Source organism: Bemisia tabaci, chromosome 1, assembly GCF_918797505.1.
Source record: "Bemisia tabaci chromosome 1, PGI_BMITA_v3".
In the NCBI taxonomy this organism is placed as follows: domain Eukaryota; kingdom Metazoa; phylum Arthropoda; class Insecta; order Hemiptera; family Aleyrodidae; genus Bemisia; species Bemisia tabaci.
Genome location: NC_092793.1, coordinates 10,637,869 through 10,662,313, shown reverse-complemented (window position 1 = coordinate 10,662,313; position 24,445 = coordinate 10,637,869). Strand labels below are relative to the sequence as shown.

The following is a 24,445-nucleotide window of genomic DNA, read 5'->3' as shown; positions in this document are numbered from 1 at the left end:
GATCTGAGTAGGTACTTACTGTAACAGCACATGGTAACAGCTCATAGTAAGGGTGTGGGAATCATAAAAGGATTATATAGAAATGGATCCGGTTATCTTCGGCTACGATAAAATGGAAACACGCATCAATTAATCTATCTTCATCTTATTATTTCAATTAATCTATCTTCTTCGTATTAATTAAATATTTAAAGCCATAATAACAGTAGCATAACCTGAAATTTGACCTCTGGAGTCGGCGCTCACCATCCATCGCGCGGTTCTACAAGTTATTTTCAAATTCAAATGTGCTTGAAGAATTGAAGGACCCGCTCCTTCTTTCGATTATTTCTCCTTTCGACGTCTATGTAAGTCTGCAAAAGTACCAAAAGTTCCATCTCCAGCGTCTACAGATTTAAATTTTACCTAGTTTAATGGGTTTTATGCTACCATTACTTCCACAGCCGTGCCCCCAGGTCGCCTATTGAGAATACTAGAAAATGAACTATTTACTGTTATTTCTCCCTTATGTCTCATTTATGTCAAAATTCCAAAAATATGTATGAGCTTTATGAATAGAAGTTTCAAAATATCCACAGTTGTATAGGGTTTTTTTCTACGGTTATAGCTGTAGGTTTGTCTAAATAACACGCCCGCCTTCCGCGGCCGGGCGTTTCGCGGGCCTCGAATCTGCCCCGAATCTGCTCATCTGCTCAGCGATTGGTCAATCCATCATCGTCATGTTTTGGGGTCCAAAATTTGTCGTTAAAGCTTAATAACTTTTTTAATATTTAACTAAACTTAAAAAGGGTGGGCATTACGAGTAGAGCTGAGCATACTCTACCCAAATATTATAGGGTTTTTGGGGTTTACTCTCCGACTTAATTAGTAGGAGAGCTTAATGGACCGCAAACCGTGCAGAAAAGCCCGGTCGCGTTGTTTCGTGTAAAACTAGTTAGGCAGCAGCCACCCGTCTTTTTTTTTTTTTTTTTTTTTTTTTTTTGGGTCGTCATTTTTTAGAGGGAGTTTTTTAGGATTGGGCCGGGGTGGCTACCGCCACCTAGAATGGCAAATTAACAGTGGCGTGGCGTGCTTTGCAATATATAGATTAATCCACCGATTTACCTATGAAAAAGGATCGATTAACAGGGTGTTCGCAACGAACACTTTAAAAATCGATTCTTTACCACAGCTTCAAATGCGGTAACATCGCTAATCTATTATCGACGCCTCGCTATTGCAAATCAATCGATTCGCAGCAAAGAAAGCTACACCGCTGGACGGCTCCACATAGAGGAATGGTTGCACAGGGAGGCGAAAAACGAAAAAGAAAGAGAGAGGGCGGGAATCTCATCGTCATCCGATTCAAGATTGCAATCTAATGAAATTACCCGGCAGAGTGGAAGTGCAAGGATAGTGTTAAGCTCCTTTTATAGTGGCGTCAACCTCTCCAGTGGCGACATCACAATGAATTCAACCCAACAATGGCGAGTCCTAATAGAGCCTGCACTCCTGTCCGTCTTGGATTCGGTCGTCGCGCGCTTCAATAAACTCTCCGTAGGTTTTTATGGGCGTTCCGAGTTCGAAATAAGCTTCAGTGCCTCTGAATCTTGTCGAAGTGCGAAAAACCCTACAGTTGACTCCTTCTGGAATGCTTTCGGTTTTCAAGCAGTTCACCGTATAGCGTGGCCTACCAATTTTTTCCTTCCTAAAAATCTACCGCAGTTGTATAATTTAGATCGGACAATCCTAAACGATTTGATCAAATTATGATCAGAGTTTTGCGGGATGAATGGTGGACGGTGCCCGTTGAATACTGACCGTAACGGGTAAGTCGTAGTCCGCGCTATGTAGTCATCAATATGCTCCCTATCTTTGCATACAGAGTTTTTCTGATGTAGAGGTGGACTCAAGGGGTAGCGAGGGATATCCCTTCCTTTACGGCATCATCTTTAAGAGCTATTCGTGAGCTTTGGAGATAATTAGAGGAAACCAGAGCAAATCTATCGTGTTTTTCGCGAAATTATACACAGGAGTCATTTCTTTATCGAAAATTCCTGAAACATGCAAGAGCTTCATTTGGACGTATTTATGCTAAAAGGAACTATGTGCAAGTGAAAAGATGGGGTGTGCTCGTGGAAGCTGGATATGATACAATGTAGAAGTGGATATAGTTCCCTTTGAGAAAATGGAAAAGCGGGGTTTGATATTAAACCAAAAGGAACCGAGCACCAACTCGTGAACCATGGGCATGTGACAAGAGCGTTGTGAACAGGGCTCATGAGTTGAAGACTGACGACATAGTCGTCGTCGCGCCTCGTCGCGCCCGATCTTCACTGCTGACGTCACTGGCGCTTTTATATTCCCATTCATTCTTATGGCCCGAGCACAAACGAGCACACCCCATCCTTTCACTTGCACATAGTTCCATTTCGCATAAATAGGTACGTTCATTTGTAGTTAACCTGTTGTAATACAAGACATCGGCCAGCATTGATTGTCTCGACTGACAATGCGGTAAATGATCACGAATGGCTACAGGCTCCACCCCCGCTCCGCTGCAGCGCCCCCTCCCCCCAACTCCCCCTTCATGGGTCCCCAATTGCCGGACAGACCAAGTCCGGGTCGCCCGCCTTTTCATTAGCCCCATTATTTCTGCCCTCGTAGCTCCAGCTCCCCGACCCGCCGAAACGCCCATGCTTCCGAACTGACCGTCCAGATTTCGGAGCCTGGCAAGCTTTGAAGCGAGAATTTCGCTTTTCCGTCCCGGCCTCGTCGCATTGTCAAAGTCAGGCGCCAAGCGCCGAGCCACGGTCTCACTGGCAACGTACGACCCGGAGTCGGCCCCGCGACGGAACCGCACTGACACGTGCTTTGGTTAGAGTCCCTTTACACTGAGAGTCAAGACAATGTGAATCCATTTCTGATTGGTTCCCGTATTTTAGGCCTTCACAGTGTCACAAACGGGGATAAAGATTACAGTTTCACACCGATTGCAAAGATTATAATCTAGAATGGACCGGGGAATTACGGGTTCGGCAAGGAACAAACGGAATGAGGGAAGGAACGAAGAAAGGAATTCGAGAATGGGCCGATCGAAGATTACGAAAAACGTTCAATTTCTGTAATCTTTATTCCCGTGTGTGACTCCATGAGGGGTGTTGTCTTGACTCTCAGTATAAAGGGACTCTAGCTTTGGTTCGAGACCCATCTACCACACATCGTGATAACGTATATCGCCTGTGCAGCGGCAATGGAAAATTGGCATCGCACCCCGTCTCGCAGCTTCCACTCTGCCGCGCGGTTTGCTTCGCCTCGTGCAATGTCTGTGGAACGTTGGCTTTTTGACAGTGGCGTGGCGTGAATTGCGAGATATCGATTTTTATGCCATTTAAACCTATGGTAACGAATCGGTTTTTAAGGTGTTTGCTGCAAACAACCTGTTTATCGATCCTGTTTAACGCCACGCCGCTGCTTTTGAGCCCCAAAACGTGACGGAAAGCGTTCCAGCGGCCGAAACGCTAAGTCGCAATGTTGTAAATAACGACAAGAAACCGGATGGGCAGCGTTGAGATGAAGACAGAAGTTTATTATATTTCTATAATGGGCAATTTTTGGCAACTATGAAAGTTGCACTAGTACTCAGCTTAAATCTGATTTAGCTCAAAACAAGAATACGGAGCACTGAAAAAAAACACATTGGATCTGGAGTGCGGACTCTTGAAAACATTGACAAGATAAAGTACTCTTGATTCAATCGGATTTTTGCTTAAATCAAGAACCAAGCCTCTTCCTTTTGATTTAAGCAAAAATCTGATTGAATCAAGAGTATTTTTTCTTGTCAATGTTTTCAAGAGTCTGGACTCTATATCCAATGTGTTTTTTTTTTCCAGTGAGGTAATAAAATTTTCTTGAACTTTTCGAAACTCAACAAACCTTAATAGTGCCATTTGACTGAATACGGAGACGGAATCTCGACGATACTCGGTGTCACATATCCAATCAATGAGACGTCAGGAAATGTCATAAATTGTGCTGCATCGTAATGAAATGAATTGAGATGGGGTCTTGTTCTGGTCGACGAACTCCAAGCCTGTTGTGCGCCGGGATTAGTTTTTCTTTTTGTTAATTTTATGAAAATTAAGAAAATTAATTTGTTTTGTCACCAGAGTTACAGTAATTAAAATTATCATCAAATTAATTTCATATGCGATTAATTGCGAAATTGTTCGAATTTTCCCAATGAAAGCGTGGTTTGAATCTGAAGACCATCTCATTATTTTAATATTTACTACATTAAATGCTATACTCAGTCCCATCTTCGTGCAGAGATGGCATACGCACGCAAAGAGTGAGACATTTTGTTACCACGTGGGAAAAAGTTGAAGGCGCTCCGGCATTTTTAGTAGCTAAGTCTGAATGCAACTATTCGTGTTCTCAGGATGTCCGTGTTGCATACACAAAAAATCGCAGGCGCTCTCGTTTTCACACGCACAGTGCATGTGTGCGGTTCCTTATTTTCGAGAATTTTCTCCGTCGAATTTTTGGCCTTTGAACTCCGATTCTCGCCAACTGCTCGCCACACAATAGATCGAGTCAATCAGAGAAGTCGGACATGAAATTTTTGACTGAAACCGCAAATTTTGGAGTTAACGTCGCCACATTTTGAGGTATATGGGGTGCTTCGAGAAGAAAATTTCACGAGGAAACCAATGGAGCCACTTTCACAACCTCAACGTTTTGTGTGAACGGAGTTGCAAGCGTTTAAAGTTTCCAAATTTTGTCCGACCTCTCCTATATTGACTCGATACACTGTGTGCCGCCTAAGTCGCGGCTAATAAGATGAACAAGTATCTCGATCAGATTTACTAAGGGCCAACTTACGGAGGAGGAGTTGGCTCATCGTCCTTTTTCTCGGAGAAATCTCATGCCTTGGAGCTTCAAAGCTCAAGAGTTTTAATTAAAGAGCTCTTCCCCGCTCAGGAGAAACATAAATCATGTATTGCGATAACAGCCGACTTCCATCGTCGGTTCGGAATGACAACGAGCAGGTTTTCATGGCGTTTTTTTACGCTCTTTAACGGAGGATTCTACCTCCAGGCATTTTCCGAACCGCCACGGCTTAATGGGAAAAACAGAAGTAAGTTCATTCCAGCGTGATCCTTAAAGCCCCTCAGGCAGTGGCGTGGCGTGAATTGCGATGTATCGATTGTTTTGCTATTTAAACCTATGATAAAGAATCGATTATTAAGGTGTTCGCTGCGAACGCCCTGTTTATCGATCCTTTTTCATGGGTTTAAATGGCATGACAATCGATTTATCGCAAAGCACACCACGCCGCTGCCCTCAGGGCTCGTGCTACTCGCGACTCATGCTGGAGCATCCATATTGTTCTGCCGTGCCAAGGAAGAACGCTGTAAGAACACACGACAGTTGCTAAATTTCCTTCAATAAAATGTTCAGTTTTTAGGAAAGTCATGAATATTTTTCTTCGAACTTTTCGGGAAATTTAGTTGAAATTGCAAACAACATTATCTGAAAAATCAGAAGAAAATTATTTTCAAGTTCACCAAGAAATTCGTGTTTTATGAATGGAAATTTGGCAACGCTTGAAGGTTCATACGGCGTTTTTCCCTAGCACGGCAGTGTTGGCATCCGAGGCACAGCTGAGCGCTCCCAAGACTCGGTCAAAGGCGGAGGGTCCTCGGCCAAATTTAATCGCAGTTGTGTCTGGTGCCTCTTTGTCGGGATCCCTCGGCACTAATAATCGACGTTTGTGGATTCGGTCTCAAATTTGCTCCGGTTTAATGCCCATGGCCATAGATAGGGTAGGAAGTGAATGGAGGGTATTTGTGATTCCGGGTTTTTACTTTTTTTCAATACTAAAATGTTACGTTGAGTTTTGTGGCTGTTTAAGAGCTTAAATTGATGCTGTGGATTGAACTGAGTTTCGCTGAGAGCGCTTTTTAATGCGAAGGAAACAGTGGAGCGCGCAAGTCTCATGTGGACAGCAATGTGAAGGCAACCTCCAAAAATGCGAAGGCATAATAAAATTTATTTTGTTAAAAGTGGAAATACTTCGAAAAACAATTCATTAACATCAAAGTAAAAAATTAAATAATAATTGCAAGAAGTAAAACATTTAAGAATATCCTTTACTGACCCGAGTTTCTGCGTTGTTGAGCTGGATCATAGGGAACTCATCGGATATTTCATAGAATGGACCTGAAAATGTATGAATGGTTGACAACGATTTTAAATTAAGGAAACATCCTTCGCAAAGAAAACAGAGAACCGTCTTGTGTATTTTTTTGAATGATCGTGGAACATAAATGAATAATACATTATAATATAGCTGAAAAGAAGAAAAATTCTTGTGTTGGCACATCAATTACTTTTTCAGGAACATAGTTGCATCAAAATGAACAAAGGAAACCTCTGGTCTAACATTATTCGCAATCCTGATACTAAATGGTCAGTCTTCGGAAACTATACGTAAGAGGAAGAAAAATTCATGTGTTGGTACAACAATTTTTTAGGAACACAGATGTATCAAAATGAGCCAAATAAAGTCCTGTTCCAATTCTTGGGATAATTAAAGGTCAATTTTCGTGCTGAATTTTCTAACACTTTGTGAAGTTTCCAATTGGGAGAAAATAACGACTGGCCTTTAAATTGATGGGATGATAGTTCGATGGTGAACAATTTAAAACAAAAGGAAAGATATTTTCTGATGCCATTAAAAAATTAATGATACGAAGGGCGATAATTTTCTGAATCCGGAGATCCCTTTGTAATCAATCCCTTATAAGCTCCTCCTACATTGAGAAAACAAGTGAATTCATCGAATGTCCGCAACTTTTTTTTGGATAAATAACTGAAATTCCTACAAAGTGTAAAAAATTGAATAAAGTGGTTGACCCTCAAAGGTTAAAACCTCTTGAAAACTCCGAATTTGAATGAGTGAACACATATCCGTTTTGGGGGGACCTCAAAGTATTCATGAGGTGAAATACTATTTTGGTCAAAATGAATTTTTTAGATTTTCAGAATTTTTCCCGGTTTCTCATTACATGTAAGCTCAAAAAGACAAAAGTCTCATTTTTGCACCAACTGTCTCGAAAAAGGGCCGTAACTGGTAACCTCCAATTTAGAAACAAAACATTCTGGCTTAATTGCACCCATAAGTAATTTAAAATTTAAAAGTAATAGTAATTTAAGAGTTGGGTGTGAAACAATCACCAAAAGCATTACAGTTAATCAATTTTTGTAAAATGCTAGCGAGAGATTTCGACCAGACAACGGGTAACCAAATAACTTGAAATAACAAGTATCACAGCTAATACAGAAGGTAATTATCACAGAATGCCGTCTTGAAGTAAGTTTTTTTTATCAAAACTCTAAGAAAATTTTTTGATTAAATTAAAAGTATTTCTAGACATGGTTTGCACCGTAAGAAATTGACTATGAATTTTTCTGAAAATAAACTTAAGGCTTCATCAAAATATCTAAAAAATTAAAACTAGAGTGAAACCCCTGAGAAAAAGGGAGGACAATATTTAATTTGGAGCAGGAGAGTGCGAAAGAGAAAGAGTAAGAAAGAGAGAGAAAGAATAAGAGAGGGCTGCTAAATAAACTTACAAAGAATCTGGAGATCAAAATGAATATGAGGAACGATTCCAATGAAAAAGTTGAACAAAATATAATAATTCTCTTTAAACATGTAAAGAACCAAGTTCAATAAATTAATGATCGTAGAATGATGGTTGATTTTATATAGTCCTTGAACTAGTAGGGTAGACTGGGGTTAAGTGGGCACCATTTTGTTTGAAAAATCATAAAACAAATTTGGTGATAGATAGAGTTAATCTTTAAAGTACAATGTCTTCAATATAAAGTAAGGTATCTGCAAAAAATAGTATGTTTCATTTTTTAAATTTCTTCATGGTCAAGATTTAGATTTTGTAAAAAATGGGAAAGTGCTCAGTTAACCCCGTTGGGTGCACGGAAAAAAACAAGGTAGTCAGGAGTACCAGAAATGGGCACTCCCTACTAGCGTGCGGTAGCGAAAAACGCGCCAGCTACCCTGCTGGTTGTCTAAACTGCCGTGCGCCGGTAGACCCAAGGTAGTCATCTCAACCACCGTGGCAGTAGCTTCAACTACCGGAAAATAGTTGAGACAACTACCGTGGTGGCCACCGTGACTGCCACGGTAGTTGTCTCAACTACTTTCCGGTGGTTGAGACGACTACCTTGGGTCTACAGGCGCACGGCAGTTTAGAAAACCAGCAGGGTAGCTGGCGCGTTTTTCGCTACCGCACGCTAGTAGGGAGTGCCCATTTTTGGTACTCCTGACTGCCGTGTTTTTTCTCGTGGGGAGGGGGGGGGGCTAGGGTGCCCATTAATACATAATGTCGAGATATTTAATGAAAGGGGAGGGGGAGAGATGATTCCAAATTTCCCTCAATAGAGGAAAAGATCCTAAGTACCCTCTGGAAGAGATGCAAAAATCCCCGTTGGTCCTGCTAAGACCAACACGGATTTTTGCATCCCTCCCAGAGGGTACATGGGATATTGTCTTCTATTGAGGGGAATTTGGAATCATCTCTCCCCCCCCCCCCTTTCATTAAATCTCTCGACTTCATGTATTAATTTGCAATAATAAAGTCACATTGTTTATTTTAATATCTGAGAGAAATTTAAATGAAAAATGAAGAGACCTCCCTCGGTCACTATTTGAGGCTAAAAAAGACATTCGGACCTTCAAAAGCGGGGCTCTTGTGTCATAATTTTGAAAATATTTAGTCAGACAGCACAGCAAATTTTAATCAAAATCGATGCCATGAAGCCTAAAATTTAATTTGGAAAATGATCTGGTGTTAGGCATGAAAAACAGTGCAGGGAGAGAAAAAGCTGGTTATTAATTTTTCCTAATTTTCCTTGAATTCATTTTTTTTTTTAAATTCCCAAGTAACTTCAGTTCCTCCCAATTTTGAATCGCTGATCGGTCGTTGTAGGTGCATATGTTGAAGGCAAATAGTCAAATCAGGCATTTGGTTGAATGCCTAGGCAAATGGTCAAATATTTTCACTTAGACTGAAATTCTGATTATTTTACTAACTGTAGACAAAATAATGCTCTGATCATGTGGGAAGGAATTCTCTGTAGAAATTTGCTTCATACAATGATAAATACCTGAGTTATTTCTAGTCCTAGATTGCACATTTATCTCAAAATACACAGCATTTAATAAAATAAACTTATTTCACAATTTGGACAGCTGAAGAAATGTGAGGAGCATTTTTGAATAGGAAAGGCAATAACAGTCTGTACTTTAATGGATTTTCACACTTTAAATATTGGAAATTCGAGAGGTCTCTGTGAAAACATAAGAAACCTCGCAACATCTGAAAATTTGACAATCTGCCTAGGTATTTGATAAAATGCCTAATTTGACTATTTGCCTTTGACACATACACATCTCTCTAAACAAGAATTAAGCACGATTGAAAAATAAAAAAAATACCTCATTAGGTCTAGGAGCAATGATTGGTTCATGCAAGGAACAGTATCTCTATTCAAGTCAGTGAGAAAACTTGCTTGAAGAGAACTGATTAAAGATCACTCTCATGAAATACAAATACAAATTCTGCATACACCATTTTAAAACTTAAGTATCAAGAAAGGTTTACAGAACTGCACAACTTATTATAATATCTAGTTCTTGTTAGAATATGAAGTTGGATGAGCATAAGACATTCAATGTAGGTATGCTAAAACTAATTCTCTCTGCGAAGAGCACTAGAGTCGTTAATAAAATAAAATGTGAGAACATCCTGATCGGTCACAATTGCAGAGAACATGGATAGTGTTGAAGCGGAGAATAAAATAAAACACTGACTCACCAGACAATTTTTGCGATTGAATCAGAAGGTATGAAGTTTCTGCAGAGTTGGATGTGAATCTCTTGAGTACACTCCACTTTCTGGTTTTTTTTTTTTTTCATTCGCCTTTCATTAAATAATAGATGCACCACTGATTTTCATTTCAAAAATTATAAGATGAAAGTCCATATGTAGAGGTAACATGCATTTAAGCAACAACTCACTGTGCGCGCACCTGACAATAATTGCACAATCTTTAAGGTAAGAGCGTAAGCTTAAGCAGTGAGGCTGCAACTATTGGGTGAAATAGATGAATCAACACTGCTAAATTTTCAAACAAATACTGAGACTGCAAGATGCAATCAGCTGAGTAATTTGTTTAAAAAGTCATACAGCTATCAATTACTTTTTAAGGAGGAAGATGTTTTGAGGTTATACCGATGGGCTCATGTACCTCTCTGAATCAGACTCCTATAGACCATATTCGATAACGGTTCGATGTATCGTTTGGTTCAAAACAATAGCACATAACCTCAAACCAAACTGTAAGTGTTTTAATTGGAAAAGCTGAAAATGAGAAATTTCCTGACAATTTCACTTTGCATCGGCATTTGGTACTCAAAAGAATAAAAAATCTGTTTCAAAAGATCCGTTCTGTCAGATTTCTGAATTTACTTTTGAGGCTATGTTTATGTTTTGAACCAATCGATATCGATACAATCTCACCCGTTTGATGTATCGAATACGATCTATTAAATTCAGGAGAGCAGGTTCATCAAACAAGAAAACTAACTGAAAAGAACAAAGGGGATTACTGAAAACTGTAGGTGGGTACCTGAGAAACATATGTACTTCAATTGTTAGACAAAATCATTGGAACGAGACAAGCTGGATCTGTGACGTTTGGTTACGTGAGAAAAGCACACTCTGTAGAACTGATTCGGAAGAAGATAGTCTCCTTTTTGTATAGATACGTTAACATTCTCACTTCGTTACCATGGCTTTGGAAGAAATAGAAATCACAAATTACAACGAGTGTCGAACTTGATCCTGGAGGCACAAGGTTGATGAAACAAAGAGGTGCCTAAATGGACGTTCCTGAGTACTTTAAGTAACTGATAAGCTATGAGACACACAATTCGGAGTTTCAAATACAAAAACTCAGCACTGTTTTTTAATTATTCAGGGATATTAGAGTTGATTTGAGATAAAATGAAGCATTCGACACTGTACATGCACAAGCGTGGCTGATAACAAAGGAGGATGATCACAGAGAACAGAATTGATAGACGGTGCACATTTCTCACTCACCCAGCTCCAGCTGTCCAAATGTTGCCGGCTCGGACCACACGCGGCAAATTCAAATATCATTATACTTATATGCACTTGTGATTGAAATTATTCACTCCATTTCCACGATCGGATTCAAAGCCCACGCCATTCTCACGCGTGGAAAGCTGGCCGTACCCGACGCCATTTTAATATGAACTAAATTGTAACGGAAATTTTGAAGGAGGGCAGCACACGCGAGGTAGTTATTACAACCAGCCGACAGCAGACAACCCAGGAAAACGTATTAGCCACCGCACGGTAGTTATGTTTACCTGAGCGGGTTCGTCACCTGCACTGGCACTCTGGTAGTAGCACCCAGCACGTCGGTTGCAATTACCATTTCGCCAACTACAACCGTGAACTGTCCCCCTAACAACCTTTTTTTTTTCCGTGTGGGTTAACTGGGCACTGGGGGTGGGTTGACTGGACACTAAGATGAAGAAGCATACTTTTGAAAGAGGAAACTCTTATTAAGTCAAATGAACAAGTGGAAAAGCCTTAAAAATTAAAGGAATACATCTGAGGATGATTTTTTGTTTGTCATAATACTTATATTCTATACATTTTCACTAAGAGGTACGGAAAACTTATTTCAATGACTTCTGAATAGGTCCCATGGTTGGTTGTCCTTTTTCTCCTTTTAGTTGTTAAAATACTGCGATTAAAAACAAAAAACAACTTTTAGAGAATATTTTTGCTATCTTGTAATCTATGGGATTAACTGGGAATGCCCTCTTTAATCCCATTTGGTAGTCTTCAGTTAACCCCATTTCGGAATTTCAGAGAAAAAAAATCATAAATAGTACTCAATTGGAATAATTACCAAAGTAATCACTGGAAATAGTACATAAAACTATAGATGAAACAATAAAGCACTTATCAAAGCCTTCCTCAAAAGCTAGATGTGTCATTTGGGCTTCAGTTCACAGCACCGGGAATTTACTTTTTGCCCCACGAAACACGTTTGTAAACATAACTTCAAAAAAAAACAAAGATTATCAACTCGGCGCAAGGTACACTAGTAAGGGTCTATAAACTGATGAAATTGACACGTAGTTGGTTTTGAGTATGCCCACCAGGTGGCAACTAGGTCGAGTGTTCAGTTAACCCGCCGTGCCACTTAACCCCAGGCTACCCTATTTGTACGTTCTAAGAATAATTTTAAAATTATCGAAAGCGCTATATAAAAAACATTTCATAGATTCATTTTGGCACTTTAAGGAACATTCTAAGTTCATTCTAAATTAATGATCACAGAATGATCGTTGATTTTATAGATTAAATGGTTTAAAAGTTTGATCAACTCTTGGACTCGGGGAAAGTCGTTGGCATCAATAGGACCTGACCCTTCCTGTTGGAGGAGAATGCCGTTTACAATATCTAAGAGCTTAACAAACCTTTCCAACATTTCAAGTGTCTAATTAAATCTGGTCTCAACGTCTTGTTTCAATTTAAGTACAGCTCCCTCTGCTACTCTTCTGTCCATTTAAATTTTTTGTAATGCATCTGCGGCATTGACACTTTGCTTGGAGTATGTAACTATTGCTTTAATTTTGTCGATAAGTTCCCGCACACGCCACGCGCTGTGCGTGCTGTGACATCGGTTAAAACTAAGTTTAATGTATGTGCAAAGCAAGCCATGTGTTTATCATCGCCAAATAAATCTTCGATTGCTCGCACGATGTTTGCAGCATTGTCAGTCGACACAAACAACGACTTTTTTTCTGATACAGCCCATTCATCAATCAGAGCTTTAATCGTCTGATTGGGGTAATTTGCATCTTGTGGTTTCTCAAGAGGTCTTGCACCCAACACAACAACTTTCACTGAACGAGAGACACTATCATAATAATGCCCGGTCAGGCTAATATAGCTTTTTGTCGACTGGGTCTCAGTCCAGCAACATCATTATCTGCCGGTCGCTCTTTCTGTTTTTTCCGTATTGCACCACCGGTTTCTAAATTCATTCTCTTTAATACTTAAAAAATATTTCAGCGAAACGGAAGCACGCAATCGCACGATCACTTTGGGATAACTTTCCGATGTGAGCTAGTTTCAGATGGCACGAACACACACGTCTACCGCACAATTACTTTAAATTAATTATTGACCGAGCCACTTATTACCTATCACTTATGCTGCAGCTGCTTCAATTAAAAATTAACCATACACGTGAATATGAACCAGGAGAAAGACCGAAAGGGTATATTATTAGTTTATTTTTGAATTTCTAATTCATTTTGCAGCATTGCAGCATCGTTGTTAGCATTGTCTGAAAAGTAAGGGCCCCGAATATCTAAAATAAAACCATCAGGAACCACCACGAGGGCTGGTTTTACCAAATGTTCATGTTTGTGGGCGGAACAGGACCGTCGTAACGCTTGAAAATCGCTAGATTTTTCGACGCGAGCTTACGTACCATCTAATATCAATATCGCGACACGGTTTTCAGGAGAGGGGTAATGAAAAGCTTATTAGAGAACGGGGTCACTTGTCTTTGAATGAACTGCTCTCGTGCAATGGAGGCGAGACCGAGGTTCTGAGGAATAAAATTCAACTTTAAAGAACTTCGAACCAGCGGGCCGATTATTGAAATTGATGGACAAAGCGATAGACAAAGGGAGTATGGAGCTATCCTATTGGTTAAAATGGGTGGTTCCTATAGACTAAGGGAGAAAATGATAGACTAACTGTCGGGTCCCTCGGGGGTTGCCGTTACTTAGTCTATTACCTACCTCCTTTGTCCATTGCAACCGACCGCTTCCACCAATAGGATCCCTCCATATCTATTTTGCCTTCTTTGTCTTTAGCTTTGTCCATCAATTTCGATAATCGGCCCGCAGAAAAGTGATTCGACTGACTGATCGACGAGAGCAACACTTTACAATAACCTGATCGACGAGAGCAACACTTTACAATAACCTTCAGGAAGTCGTCCGAGAAATTTTTTTTCAATTTATAACTGTAACAATTATAACAATTTATAACAATTTTTTTTCAATTATCGATTCATTTTTCAACACATAGAATGTTAATAGATTTTTCTTCGCAATATAACGGAATTCGTGCACACCCCCAATTTCAACCGAAACTCGGGCGCAATGAGTGTACAAATCGAGAAAATTCTCCTTAAATATGGGACTCCAAGCGCTAAATTCTTCGTCAGAGTATGGATTTTTATCTATGTAATTCGACGTTTCATTACACGAAGCTTCTTCAAGTAAATCACTCGAAAAGTCTTGAAGTTGCTTCCCTGTAAGCGAGTACGGTCTGTTGACGAATTTCAGTCCATCAACCAGATTTTGAGGAACGTACCCCTCTTCGTCAAGATGAAGAGCACAACAACGTGTTGAATCAGGCACGAAAATATTATTGGAAATAAAACTTTTTACCCTGCAGTCGACGGAGAGTCCACTGATACTATCAACTGAATTACACAACATCCATGTATTGCTCCTACCCTGATTAATGACGTTGAGTTTCAAATAATCTGGATCATCCGTCATGGCGCTTATTTCTGTTTTTATGCTGTTGCTGCAATTAAAAAAAAAAAACAAAGCCGGTCGGTTTCATTTAGAGCCTGTGGAGGACGAGAAAAGGAAAGTCGACGTTTCACAGCAATTTCTCGTTTTTGGTCATCACCTGCTTGCAATAATCGAACTGTTCCTTTTGGCGGGGAAAGAGCCCCACAGGTGTAACAGCTTATCCTGTTTGGCATGCTCCTAATTTCCACAGACACAAAAGTATACAACGAAAATCATTAATACAGGTCGAAGCAGACAAAAAACGAGCCTCATAATTTTGCCAATAAATATTGACACTAACTGGATCACATTTGGCGATAAGGCACTACAATGTCTTGTTCACTTCAGAAACGACGGATGTGTTACCCGTTTCCCATGGAGATGGGTGTTTTTGTGGATGAGTCAGCAATTGTAGTTCCTCCTTGGGTGGTCGTCCGACCAAACGTTTGGTCGTGTCTTTTACTGGAAATCTGTCAACCATACCCATTTTATAAATATCCGTTCCACTTTGGTGGAAAATGCGTTCATGGTTTCGATGAGAGCATCCAAATGACTGTTTGGAAAGTTGTCGAAGCACTGCCGAGAACACCTATAACACGAAACGAAAAAAAAAATGATAATTTTAAGCGATAATAATTTTTAATTAATAATTATTTAACTGCCTGAGCCCAATATTTGACCAATAATTATGTTGTAGAGGTTCGTCAGCACAAGTAATTTTGAGTGAAACAAAGGTTTTCCAAAAAAGTTTTTTTTAATAACCCTATGACCCCTTAAGGTGCACACGCATTGCAATTCCCAATGTTTTTTTAAGATCCTGTGGAATTTTAAAATTTTGGCACGCTCCACCCACTCCCCTCCCAGGTCCCACAAAGAGAGATGAGTGTAAGGAAAATGAAACCGGTGAATCTTCTTTGAATCATCCTAGGACATTAGTGTGTACAGCCCTGCATCACTTCATGATTATTTTATCTTGCAATGGTAGTTTTTCACGAGGAAATTAATTGAGTCATTTACTATATCATGATTCAAAGCTTATGGAACTGTTAAGTAATGCTCAAATGTTATTAACAATTATTTCAAAAACAATTACTGACCCACAGTTTTCCGGTTTTCCGTGCTTCAATTTTCTGGCCAGCATAGTTGACATGAGCGCGATCTTTCCATTTTGCACTTCTTATGCGATTCTTCCTCCTTTTTTTCGGATTTGGAATCCGGCTCCTGTGATTTTTCCTCGAATCGTCGGTATCTGAGCTGCTGCGTGCACTACTCGAATCACTCATGGTAAAATTTTTGATGAATTACACCACAATAAACGCAATAGAAGAATGTAAAAATATTGATTATTGAACCACCTCATGCGGTTGCTAGTCGTCAACTAAACACTGGTTTAAACAAATGATACAGTAGCATCCGATTTTGGCCATAATCAGATTGCGTTTCTTACCTGCATCTTCTGATAATACGGCCACTCATTGTCAGTAGGATCCGAACGCAAAGCTGTGATAAGCGAGCGCTTCTTCGCGGAGATAAGCTGATCTTACCACGAACCGCGACGGATGAATCGAGTACATTTCATTTCTCCTGAAATAGGGGGGGGGGGGGTTCATTCAAACCCGGTACCCTCAGTATTGCAGAAAATTATGTACCTAAGTATTGTAAGAATATCACCATTTCGGAGGCTTCGTTCATACCCGCGCAAACATCGCCCGGCAAAAGACGGTGAGGACGGAAACACACCACACTGGACAAAAAAAAACACATTGGATCTAGAGTCCAGACTCTTAAAAACATCGACAAGAAAAAATACTCTTGATTCAATCAGATTTAAGCTTAAATCAAGAACCAAGCTTCTTGATTTGAGCGGATTTCCTTTTGATTTAAGCTTAAATCTGTCAGTGGCGTGGCGTGAATAATCGCTTATCGATATCTCGCCATTTGAAGCTATGGTAAAGAATCGATTACTAAGGTGTTCGCTGCGAACACCCTGATAATCGATCTTTTTTCATAGGTTTAAATGGCATAACAATCGATATATCGCAATTCACGCCACGCCACTGGATTGAATCAAGAGTCCTTTTTCTTGTCAATGTTTTCAAGAGTCTGGACTCTAGATCCAATGTGTTTTATTTCCAGTGCAACTCGCCGAGTTGGTGTGTTTTCGTTCTCACCGCCCTTTTCCCGTCGCTGTTTCGAGCGCTTCCGATCGCAGTTTCGAAATCTCCTTTTGCGTGCAGATGCTTCTATCCAGAAGTGTCACTAAACCGTAAAAAAGTGAAAATCGAAAAAAAACCCGAGTTGGTTTGTTATCGAACTCACTGATTCAATTTTCATACGGTCTTGTTCCTCAGCACGGGAGTGTCGCTCGGGACCGACGCCGCGGTGTTGGAGGAGGCCCACATTTTAGGGGAGAGGCCGCCCCGGCCCCGGTCGCCCCACCCGGGGTCGACGAGTTGAAATTCGATTAAGCGGGTGAATGGGACGCCCCTTACAAAGCTCGCGATCTCCGCGAAACCAAAGCGTTGTCGTTCAAACACATCCCGACTCGCGGAACGAGATGCCATTATCGAGATGTTGATTGAACCCCATGCGAGGCCTTTAAAAGCACCATGAGTAATTAATGCATCCACCGGTCTCCCTGGTTGTAACATCTTCCAGAAAAACATCAAGTGTATGCGGTTCTGCCTTATCCGCCGTGCTGAGGAAGAACGTTGCATGAACTCTCAAAAGTCGCCATACATCCTCCAATAAAAGTCAAATTTACCGGTAAATTGTGAATGTTTTTCTCAAATTTTTCAGACGATTTTACTCGTAAATTTAATCCAATACATCTGGAAATTTTAGGGAGAAATATGCATAACTTCTCTGGATTAAAAAATGTCCTAATAACAACGCACATGCTCTTTAAGAAGCATTATATAAAATGAAGGATTCAAAATACCACCCCTAAATAGTTTTAAATAAAATTAAATTGATCAATGTTATCTATTGATACCGAAAGCGTTCTGAAAGATTCATTCTATCTTATTACCTCTTGTCCTTATTTGAGAATGAGAATTGAACGCAGTTTTAAAAGGGTCTTTAGGTACAAGCTCTATTGCAGTGGAGCCTCTTGGATACACATAATGGAAGAAAGGCTCTTTCTTCTTGTCCAAACGTCCAATTGCCCAGATCATGTGGCTCGTTCCGTTTGTTTTATACTCTTAGTCTCCAGGATCCGCTAAAATTGAATTGATAAAAAAGGAACAACTAACTTAATAAACTGCATATAAAATAAACCAATTTCAAACTGAAAGACACGGAAAAAACGGGTTTAGGGTGGGGACTTCCGTTTGTTTTATACTCTTAGTCTCCAGGATCCGCTAAAATTGAATTGATAAAAAAGGAACAACTAACTTAATAAACTGCATATAAAATAAACCAATTTCAAACTGAAAGACACGGAAAAAACGGGTTTAGGGTGGGGACTTACACGTTAGTGCTGGACACTAACGAGGGTTAGGTCAAATGGAGCCACCAAGTCAGAGTAGTGCTGGGCACTAAACAGCTCGAGGCTGGGTCACTAAGGAAGAAGTAGTGTCAAGCCCTAAAGTGACTTTGGAGCGAGCGTAAAATATGGAATGCCTCCGCCTGGGATTGAACCCGAATCGCGCCGGTGGAAGACCAGCGCGTTACCACCAGGCTATGATGACTCCGACGCCTTATGGGTGAATTTACACCTGTTAAGCGCAACTGCGTCTCGCAACATCTGATTGGCACTACTGGTGTTCAGTGCCGACCTCTACTGCCTTCCTGTGTTGAGCTGTACAGCGCTTAGACGCCAGCCCTCAACTGCTCCCCACTAAACGGCCAGTAGTGCTCAACACTAATCTTGTTTTTTCCGTGGAGAAAAAAAGAGCTGTTTAGTGCCCAGTACTCCTCTGACTTGGTGGCTCCATTTGACCTAACCCTCGTTAGTGTCCAGCGCTAACATGTAGGTCCCAACCCTAAGCTCGTTTTTTCCGTGTATGCTAGATCTTCACAAAGGGAAGAGGAGCTTAAAGGTGGAGAACATTTTAATTAAAATGTTCCCAAACCGCAGAAAATGTTTTTATGTTATGAGCACAATAAGTGAATGGATCTAGAGCAAAAACAGCGATGTAGAGACAGCGATACTGCTTTAAGAAAACCACACGATTACTATGATCCACATAACTACGGATTCGTCAACTACGGTCCCTTTTTTATGGACGATCACATGCACCTGTGTATCATGGCGGGGATCTGAGAATGGCGGGAAACTTGTTACATGCCCCGAAAATGCAAGGAAACTGACTCACGGTAGCCTTTTCGTCTTGAACGTCACACATTTGGAAGCCTCGCACGGGAATTAAACAACATGGGAGTGGTTCATTTCCAGTTAAAACAGTGGACTCGCGCTGCTCACGATGCGATAGAAAAGGAGAAGCCGCCGCCAGCCAGAGGAATGTTGCGGTCTTGCAGTTTCTCGGTTAATTCAAATCCCCGCTTGTCATATTTTTCGGAAAATTCGGCGTTTCCCGGGAGGAGGATCCTAATTCCCAAGGTTGCCAACTTGACTCAAACAATTTAATATTTTACAAGTATGCACCGGTGCAATTTCTGTCCAAAGTTTTCCTGATTTTTCCACGGAATCAGAGGAAATATTAGTGAAATATCAGTGGAAAATGCCTAAGATTCTCCTCACAAGAATGAAATTTGCGAAGGGGAACTGGGCCAAATTGTAATGTACTTACGTTCTTTCGTGAGGTCAAGATTAATCCATCTATTTGCGCACCAAGCTTTTGAAAAAATTCGTCAAGATTGAACTTTTGCATCGAGCATAGTTACAGAGAAGTAAGATTACCTTGCTTGAAAATCCTGGAGAAATTTTTCAACTGTGGATTTTTTTTCTTAACATGATATGAATCGATTTACACTAGATCGTTCGCTTGAGCAGTGAAGATCCGCTTTACTTTACACGAGATGCGAAAAATATCCATAGTATGGGATTCGTTCCAACAGCTATAAACACAGTAGTCTTGTGTTATCACAAAATATTTTTCTTGCATTCATGGCTCTCGTATTTTACATGGATTTTAATTTTTTTTTTTTTTTTTGGTCTGTTCCACAGATATCTTGTCCTGGTGCGGTCGCAACATCCTAATCTTCCATCATATAAGAGGTAATTAAAAAAGAACAATCTTCAATCTTGTTTATCGTTTAAATTTTCCGGTTTGCTCTAGACAGAGATTTAAGTGGGATATAGTTGCTATTTAAATGGAAAGAAGATAAAAGAATATTTGAGGTGAGGTATTTCTTGCGTCTCGAGGAAGATCAAAGAGAAGAAACAATTAAAGAATGGTTAGAATGAATAGCGCTCTCACAATTTTCTCATTGTGGATCGCATAGCGCTTTTCCTTGGACCTGGTTTACCTCTGTCATTCTCACTCCTTTGAATTTAAAATGCTTGAGTTGGATTCATCCGGATTAATCTTGTTGTTTCAAGTTCAACCTCGATTTAACGCATTTATTTGTTTGTATTCTTGAGGACTCATGGGATGAGTGTCAGTTGCACCACCATCCTGAACAATCTGAGCGTTTTCTTTATTTCGAGATGATAATTGGATCGAAAGAATAGGTGATGATCAAGTGGAAGCAACATGTATGAGAGAATGGAGAGAAAATTATGGTAAGAGGAATAAGTCGTATACATAAAGGACCTGAAAGGAACTAGGAAGTTCCAATTTCTACTTACATATAGCTTCGACTGATTCAATTAGGTCCATGTAGTTCTTCTGAGCGTATTTACAGCTTGGATAATTGAAAATGGAACTGAATCTTTAATTGGACATGTAAATTAAACCGTTTGAGGAATACTGCTTTTTTGAACAGTCTTTGAATGATCGTCATACCTGGCTGATCCCTGATTCTTCTTAAATTTGCAAATCAAAAAGAGGCGAATCAGGGTCAAATTAAATTGCAGGTATAATCTCTTCAAGGCTTGTTCGTACGATAAGATTGTGCAAATCATAAATATATTTCTGTCGCAGGCAAGTAGTAAAATCTGACATTTTGTCAAATGCAAGGGAAAATAATCCAATATTATAACGTAGATTGAAATTCCGATTCTTTTCCTAATTTTAGACAAAATTATTCATTGCTTCTGCAGGAAAAAATTATCAGTAACAATTTGCATCACACAGTAGTGCTTTAAACGATTTTTACTTCCTGAACAGACACTTATCTTAAAAATATAACTTGATACATAAATAAACATCTGAAATAAGTAAACAACTTGATACTTGGATGTAGTATCATAGTGCGAGTGTGCAATTAGCCGTTTAAACGTTTTTATGTGGTCCTCTTTGAATGTATGAAAATTATCGGAACGGTCGTAGCCATCTGGAAGTTGATATCTCGCGGAAGGGAAGGTAAGTTCAAGTGGACGTATTTCTGTCAATAGGAACTATGTGCAATATAACGTGACACCTGTTATGCATGTATTCTTATGGACTTCAGGTCTCAGGTCATGCACATAGTTCCACTTGACAGAAATACGTTCAAAAGGGGTTAATTAGCTTAAAAGCTGAAATGAAGCGAGAGCTCCGCGAGAATGGGGATCGGAAAATCGGGTCCAAGATTAGCCGGGGGTTGAGCCGGACTTGGACGTCGCACATTGGATCGGGACAATCAGAAGGTTGGACATGAAATTGTTGACTAAAACTGCAAATTTTGATGTTTATTTCGTCACATTTTAAATTTAAAGGGGTGCTTTCAGAAGAAAATTTTATGAGAAAACCAACAGAACCACTTTTAGACCCTCAACAGTTTGTATGTACGGAGTCACAAGCTTCGGATCGAGATAATCAAAGATGTCGGACATGACATTTTTGACGAAAACTGCCAATTTTGACGTTTATTTCGTCACATTTTAAATTTACAGGGATGGTTTCTGATGAAAATTTTATGAGAAAACCAGTGAATCCACTTTCAGAACATCAACAGTTTGTATTTACGGAGTTATAAGCTTTTGATCGAGAGGTCGGACATGATATTTTGGACGAAAACTGCAAATTTTGATGTTTATTTCGTAACATTTTAAATTTTTAGGATTGCTTTCCAATGAAAATTTTATGATAAAACCAACGGAACCACTTTCAGAACCTCTAAAGTCTGTACAAGCGGAGTTATACGCTTTAAAGTTTCCGAATTTTGTCGGACCTCTCCTATTCTCCTCTGTGCGTCGGGCAGCATACTCGCCGCATGGAAAGGAAGCCGAGCGTCGAGCATGGACCGTGGAAATAGAAAATAAGCTCCGAACAGCATACCGAGCCCGCGCGGGTTGAAATAAATAGCATTCTTGGGACTTGCTAAATTATTCTCCCGCGCCCCCCCCCCCCCCCCCCCCCCTGCCGCCCCTGTCTTTTAAAAGCGCAGTCTCAACTTTGCGCTTTCCCCGGTATTTTAACCGTCGATAAGTTGCCAAATGTTGGGCCCTCCACTTCAAATGCGCCTCTTGCAAGTTTTTCCGAGCCAACAGCGCAGTTCTGTCGTCAGGGTGTCTACCACTCTGAGAAAAACATTTGTGTCCTCCTGTTCCTCCTGGTTAATGAAGGAAGTGAAGCACAAACTAACACAAATTTTGTGTTGATTTTGGCACAGTTTGCGGTGAATTTAGCGCAGGACACAACGGAGAGACCGGGAAAGTGCATTCCCCAGATTGCGACGTTGCAGTGGCGTGACGTGAAATGCGATGTATCGATTGTTATGCCACTTAAACCTATGGAAAAGAATCGATACACAGTGGGTCCGCAGCGAACGCCTTAATGATCGATTCTTTACCATAGGTTTAAATGGCAGAACAATCGATATCTCGCAAAGCACGCCACGCCACTGCGACGTCGGTATTCACCACTCGTTTTTTTATTAAATTTTCGCAAGGAAACTAGCTGACATTTTTCTCTTGAAATTGTCGACCGAAGACTTGGGTTGTTTTGTGATTCACGTCCCGTATTAACCAAATTTGTGTTTCAAATTTCTCTCTGTGTTGTCCGGAATTTCCGGAAAGACCGGAAATAGTACTGATGCTTTTCAAGGCGGTCCGTAAGTAATGAAAAAGTGCGGAAATTCCACACGATGGTCCGGAATTTTTTCCTTCATTGCACGCGTGTTGTTTTAATAAAGCCGGGAAAGTATGCAATCCCTCGTGCGTTAGATCTGAGAGTAGTATTTGCCTGCAAGATTGCGATTGTGCAGTCAGTTAATCTTCAAGCCACCAATGAAATTTTGTGTCTATGTCATTTTGGTCGCAATTCGAGGCAGAATTTAAAATTTTCAAAGTTTATCGAATGTCGTCACATGGAGGTACTGACGAATTTTCTTGCCGAGAGCGTACTGAGTTTCTTAGGAACGCGCTGAAAAAGCGCTGTAAAATTATTGATTTTTGGCCAGCCTCTTTTAGCCTGTTTGTCACCCTGAAATAGGCCCCCTGCAAGTTTTCTTGAGCCAAGACGGTTCTGTCGTGTTATCGGGAAGAGCTAGTGACGATCTTGTTAGCCGGCAACACTGCGGGCTGATTATTAAAATTAATAGAACAAAGCGATAGACAAAGACGCCATAGAAAGTATGGAACGATCCTATTGGTTGAAATATGTTGTTCCACAGACTAAGGGAGAAAATGACGGACTAACTGTCGGGTTTCTCGTGGATTGCCCTTAGTTAGTCTCTTCTCTATTGCCTTAGTCCATTGCAACCACCCGCTTCCACCAATAGGATCCCTCCATATCCTTTTTGTTACCTTTTTCTATAGCTGTGTCTATCGATTACAATAATCGTCCTGCTGGTTTCTCCCCATTTAAATCCATCAAAAATATCTTTGCTGATGCCTAGAAACGCAGTATAATGAATGAGCGCTGTGCGGACTGCGCAAATCGCACGTCAAAAAGTGCCTTTTAGATACCTCGTCGTTTCCCTCACGAAAGACCGTACCGATGTCGCCAAATCCCCCCCCCCCCCCCGTAAATTCCATATTTAAAGCCATGTCTTTCACATTTATATTTTGGAATGTTACTGATTTTTCCTGTGATCTCTCGCAAAAATTAGAGAAATATTGAATAAAAATTGCACGAATACATCCGTCTTAAAAGTAGAATTGTCTGAGCCGATTTTGCAACCTTGGAATAGAGTTACGTTCCTTCACTGAAAAAAAAAGATTGGTAGAATTTACGATTCCTTCACTCTGTATTTAACACAGTGTGAAGGAATGGTCATTTCTACCAATCTTCAAGTCGATTCTACCAGAGGAATGGTTACCTGTACCAGTATATAGTAACGTTTACGTTTCTTCTGGCAGAATTGACTCTGAATTGACGCTGTGTGAAGTACAGCGTGACGCTAATGTTAAATTCTACCAATTCAATTCTGCCAGAGGAATGGTTACCTGTAGCAGTATACATAGTAACGTGTACCTTTCTTCCGGCAGAACCGACTCTGAATTGACGCAGTGTGAAATACAGCGTGACGCTAATGTTAAATTCTACCAATTCAATTCTGCCAGAGGAATGGTTACCTGCACCAGTATACATAGTAACGTGTACCTTTCTTCCGGCAGAACCGACTCTGAATTAACGCTGTGTAAAATACAGCGTGAAGGAATGGTAAATTCTACCGATCTTTTCTTTCCAGTTTTCGTTCGGGGAACGACGACTTTTGATATATTTATGAGAT

General features: G+C 40.3%; 1 protein-coding gene and 1 long non-coding RNA gene across 2 annotated transcripts in view; one reads left to right on the top strand and one right to left on the bottom strand.

Annotated features, from left to right (window-relative positions):
• The window catches only part of LOC140223852 (uncharacterized), a 378,065-nt gene that overhangs the window by 123,491 nt on the left and 230,129 nt on the right, over nt 1-24,445 (bottom strand). The window lies entirely within an intron of this gene.
• LOC109040242 (uncharacterized) overlaps nt 1-24,445 on the top strand; it is a 326,654-nt gene that overhangs the window by 109,740 nt on the left and 192,469 nt on the right. Inside the window, exon 2 of the mRNA XM_072306523.1 lies at nt 19,851-19,901. The gene's annotated coding sequence lies outside the window, so the exon portion shown is untranslated. The remainder of the gene's footprint in view (nt 1-19,850; nt 19,902-24,445) is intronic.